The 5693-nt window shown below is 29.5% G+C and overlaps 1 long non-coding RNA gene across 3 annotated transcripts in view; it reads right to left on the bottom strand.

Annotated features, from left to right (window-relative positions):
• LOC111085649 overlaps nucleotides 1–5676 on the bottom strand; it is a 35153-nt gene extending 29477 nt beyond the window's left edge. For 2 of the 3 annotated variants that reach the window (XR_002610454.1, XR_002610453.1), the window contains exon 1: nucleotides 4893–5676. This is a non-coding gene — a long non-coding RNA (uncharacterized LOC111085649). The remainder of the gene's footprint in view (nucleotides 1–4892) is intronic. The other variant, XR_002610455.1, reaches the window with a different exon arrangement.
• Between the last annotated feature and the right edge of the window lie 17 nt (nucleotides 5677–5693).

The raw sequence follows: 5693 nt of genomic DNA, 5'->3' as shown, positions 1-5693 counted from the left end.
GGGGGTTAACCGTAAATAACCTACCCGTTTACCGTAACTTAATTACCTCGTGTAGTAGTATAATATATAGTCTTCCTATCATCTATTAATAGGAGAATTGATATATATATATATATATATATATATATATATATATAGGTCATTTCCAAGTGGATGCGCATGAAACTGTTCTGGTAGTTAATCACTTCTGAAAAAGAGCGATGAATCATGATGTTGATGTTCCATTTTTGATAGTAATAAGGGATTTTGATTCAAAATTTCTTTGCAGCCAATTGTGGACTATAATCATGTCAATTGTGTAACAAATAAATAAAACATATAACAGTCAAGAAAAATGATTACCTGTGCATCATAATAAATATAGATTTAACTAAGAAAATATCATTCTCAACAAGTTATGTAGTAGCATATAAACAACCAGTTACCTTCGTGCTATCCTCACCAATTAGTTGAACTTTGAACTGATGAATGAATGTTTTGCCAGCCTTTATATACACAGTTGGTGATATATGAGTGACAGAAAATAATGATGAAGTCCCACTCTTGTATCTATAATGGATTTGATTATGATAATATCACTAACTTAAAATTGAACAAAAACAGACTGATTTCCATGAATTGCCTGTGAAAACCATCTTGTATTTCTTGGAAAACATCATCTAACCTCAAGGACTTGCTTAGACAATGTTCGAGAAATAACATGATTTCTAAAATTTAGCTACAAAAACATAATAATTTCTTGGAAGAATATCTGCTGATTTGCACATTCATTATTGAAAAAAATAATTTGATTATTACCTGCATATTAATCATCTAATTAATTAACTTTTAATTAAGATAAGTTAATTACGTATTAATTACTTTCAATTTGCATATCAGATATCCATTTAATTAATTGAACTGTAATTACTCAACATTAATTTGGTAGTAATTGTTAATTTGCATATAATTTACACCTAATTAATTAATTAACTTTTAACTCTTTGACTGTGATCTGGGTGGATTCAACCCAGTCTGTATCCACCAAAGTAACCATAAATGTACTTGTATCTTCACGACTTTTTTCAGATTATCAGTAAACAAGGCTTTCATACACAAAATATCAAATTTTTAACTAAGTTTTAAGATTTTTTAATTCATGATTTGCTTGTGTATTTTTTTCTTTTCGAATGTTGAATATTCAAAATGCAAAATAATTTGGATTCTAAGATTATGAATAGTTCTATGCATCAGAAAATTGTCGAATTTCACATGTGAACTCTATATATCCTCCAGATAATTATCAAAATTTTTTTAGAAAAACTTTATATTTTATCTGTTATTTTCTCTTTCTTATCTCTGGACGTGTTAGGTCGATTTGACCAACCTCATAACCACCAATAAAAATTAGACAATAGATCTAAATTATGCCTTTTTTCGTTCTAGAATAACTACAAATGTTTATTCTTAATAGCTTAAATCTCGTAACATTATTCATCAATGTATATTTATTATTTTTATTTTATTGACCTTTCAGCTGTGTCTGACTAATATTACAGAAGTTGGCATCCCACAGCTCGTGCAGCTCATTTTACCACATCCAATAGTATAAAACTGGTCTTTACAAAGTACAACTGTGTTAGCTTTGTTCTAGTGACCCAGTATATTGTAGAACTCGGTCACATTTCGTTTATAAATACATTAATGTGTATATATTAGTACTATTAACAAATAAATTCTTAAATTTCAGTTATTTTTCTTAAAACATAGAATAGTAAATAAAGAAATATAGAAAACAATGATCGCTTCTACTTACGAAGTTTGTACTCACTTGCTGTAATTTGCTAAACCTTGAAGAATTTTGCACATAAAGGACGTGAAACAAAATAATTTTTGAGGTTTTATATATGCATGTTGAAATAACACAAAAATCATAAATTAATGTATCAATATCACAAAATTCCACTGTAATTTATCAGGCTTACTAAGTAAGCTGTATTTGGGTCTAAAAATATCATTTGTCGATCACTATTTAGTCTTACTTTCTTCGAGTCTACATAGAAAAAGACGGTTTCTCCCGCGTAAAACTTTGCAAAGGCTGAAAAACCAGGTGGGGGAAATTCTGAGTTTAGGTTATTTCCAAAAATGGAAGAGGTGGGTAGGGCCACCTTGTTTGATTCACAAAATATAATAATATCTCAGAAAATAAAAAAGATAAGAGGTCCTTATTTTATATTCTAGCTTGTCAATATCGGTAATTTGAGTATCCAATTCGTAAGAAACTATAAACTTTGTATTTGGATGTAGCAAACATTTAATTTGAACTAAAGCTGTATTCAAGATACCAGGTGACACACAAAAATCGATATTTAGGAGTTTTGTTTAAATATTTAATTTTAAATTAAGAAATTAGCTAATGTATAAAACTAACATTTGAATTATACTCTATGATTTGATACCAAACTTAATGACATACATCCATAAAACAGTAGTTCAATAAAATTTTGAATATAAGTCTATAAACGTGATGACATGTCCTCTGACCCCTACCCATACGTAGTGACAGGGTTAATTAATAAACTATTAATTAAACATAAATTAATTTGCATATCATTATCATCTAATTAATGAATTGACTTTTAATTAAAATGGGTTAATTATACACATATTATTAGCTTATCATCTGCATATGCATATTAATTCCATATGACGTCACATTTTCGTCTCCATAGTGATCTTATAACTACTCACATGCATGTTTCATCTACAGATTATTCAATTATTTAATTCCCACTGTGAGCAGTTTGAGCGAATTATAATATCTAATAATTTAGTTTGTTTTCTTGATATTTCGCTGGAACAGGTAATATATTGATCTTCAAAATTTTAAAAAGTATGTAAGCTATTACTGACTGAGCCTAATAACATATGTTAAGAATGATAGATATTCAAATTATAGCACATATTTATAATTCTATTTAGACTATGAATCTATGTAACACAATTCATAATAAAATGTTATCTCAACACTCATTGTAAATTTATATATGCATATTAAAAAATGCTCACAATATCGTAAATGGATACAATGAAAAATGTTTGGTATTATGTTAATATAGGTACTGTTAATATTTAGAAGAACGATAATTTCGAAAGTTGGCTAAATTGAGAAAATATATCAGTAAAATAACGATGTCACGTTCTATTGTTGTTAGTGGATCCAATTCTATGCATGTGTATTTCTTGATTAATTATAATGTTTAAATTATTATAGTTTATATATATATATATCCCGTATGTTGCATTTAAAATATGTATTGTATTCGGAGAATGAAGTCACTGCCATTCTGAAATATTTCATAATCAAGCCATGTAGAACTCTTTTTAAAAGCACTTTGCAAATGTGGTGTTCCAATTTTAAGACAAATTCTAGAACATGTTTTTTAACAGCTAGTTTCTAAAGAATAGGCATGAAAGAAGTTTTGGTTTTTGATCACAAGTAGCAATATATTTTATAAAAAAAAAACAGTTTCTTAAAGTGTAAAATAAGCCAATGTTCGTTAGAAGAACAATGGTTTTGAAAGTTGTCTAGATTCAGGAAAATATATCAGTAAAAAATAATGACAGTGTGGGTTGACCCTGTGGTAGAGCTATGAATTTCGGAACTGGCGAGTCGGCTTTGAATCTGTAAGCTGTGAGTGCATTAATATAATGACAGCCAATCCCTTAGGGTAGATGAAAAATGGTACGGCATTACTGACTAACTGTCTTCAGTACTTAAAAATTAGGGACGGTAGTAGAAAGCCTAAGTAGCTTCGCCATAAAAATAAACAAAATACAAAAGAATAATGTAGCATCTCATTTTATGCATGTTATTTTAAGGAGCAGCACAAATAATGGGGAAAAATAATATTCATACAAAATCGAAATATCTTTACTTTTGTTCCAAACTTTCGAAAAATAACAGATGATATACCCATATCTATCTATCTACTGCAACAGGACAAACAAACAAAAACTAGGCCTTTGTTAAAACAGTTTTTTGTTTTTGTTTAAATTCTCTTATGTTTATTCTTCTTGTTTACTGATTATTCTGATAGTAACAGTGATGCTTTTTCTATATGCATTGATATCACATAAAAGTTTTATGCAGTGGCATTTATTGTGTTCCTAGATTTGTTTAGGATAAATTGGTTTCAGTCTAATTTCATTCAATTTTCGACCTTATCGTTCAGTAAAATGGTATTACATTTCAAAGGTCTAAATTATAGATTATACTACTAATATTAAAACTTGCACTGAATACGCTAATTATTGAAAATTCCAATAAAATGTAGCTGCTTATACAATTCAGAATAAATAATTTGAATGAGTTATTTTAAATGTGTTTTCTTTGACAGTGGTAAAGTAATTTGATTACAATAAAAAACGAGACATACTTAAATGTAATATAAGAGTAGAGAGTTAACCGATTTACATTGTAGAGAGGACAAAAGGATGAATGCCACTTCGCTTTTCAAGTCTGAGCCACCATTTGTTATATTTTTCCGTACTCTCTAACCAACTCTGACAGCAAAAGGTTTCTCACTCATGTGTAAGGAATCAACCAGAGATCCATCAATACGCACTTTAGTTGCAAATGAGTTTCTGACCATATGGTAAAATACGTAGATGAAGGCAGAAAAAGGATTTGAATCCATAAATCCTTTTTTTGCCTGATAACTCTATAGAAAAAGATTTATAAAAGGACTACGATGATTAAAAGTTTCTTAATGTTGCCAGATAACTCTAAATTTTATTAATGTTTTTTATTTATTAGATATTACTTATCCTAAACCTAAAATAAGCTACAGCTTTTATTTTTCATATTAATTAAGCCAATTATACTTACATATACTTTAAAATTATCTTACCTTATCGATAAGCAACAGTTATGAAGCTTTAGTGCTGGTGGAATTAGGGACAAGTGATAATGTTGTTCTCTTCCCTGTGTGATATTTTCAGGTCGAACTCACATTCGTTTGAGCGACAAGATAAATCCTCAGAAAAGTGGAAGAATCGAACAAGTTATTCATTACGAAGCAATTCTGAGACCTTTGTGTGAATGAGTTCCTTAGAAGGAAATAAAGACTGAGCACAAAATGCAATGAAAAATATGAATCATTTGAAAACAGAAACACAGTGTGTGTGTACTTACTTATGGATGATGAACGACCATATTAAATAGACCGTAAACTACGATTTCTCCAAACTGCATTGGTCGAAACCCTATTCCAGACTGATTAAACTATACTTTACTTAGTTAGACAGCAACGTCAAATTTATCCAGAACGGCCAGCACTAAACACATGACTCGTCATTCATGTTAAAACATAATGGAGGTTTATTGTAACCTCGAGACATTACCTGATCTATCATTGCCTATATTCATGCACCAGGTGCAGCCTTACAGCAATATCCTCTCACAGCATACCAGGCGTTATCTCAAGAGAATGACAAAGAAAAAAGGTAGCTGGAACGAAATTAACTGAGCGACTTTCTTGAACTCGTGTTATGTGTAAACACACATATCTTTCTGGAATAACTGATTAACTTCGAAAAAAAATTATATTGAAATAAGAAGGTAGAATTGCATACAATACTTTCCATGCCACATGCTATTAACCCGACGACTACCGGTTACTAACTTTCTTAGTAGACAATGCAAGTCTTGC

This window comes from Limulus polyphemus, unplaced genomic scaffold (assembly GCF_000517525.1).
Source record: "Limulus polyphemus unplaced genomic scaffold, Limulus_polyphemus-2.1.2 Scaffold528, whole genome shotgun sequence".
In the NCBI taxonomy this organism is placed as follows: Eukaryota; Metazoa; Arthropoda; class Merostomata; order Xiphosura; family Limulidae; genus Limulus; species Limulus polyphemus.
This window is presented reverse-complemented; position numbering and strand designations above follow the sequence as displayed.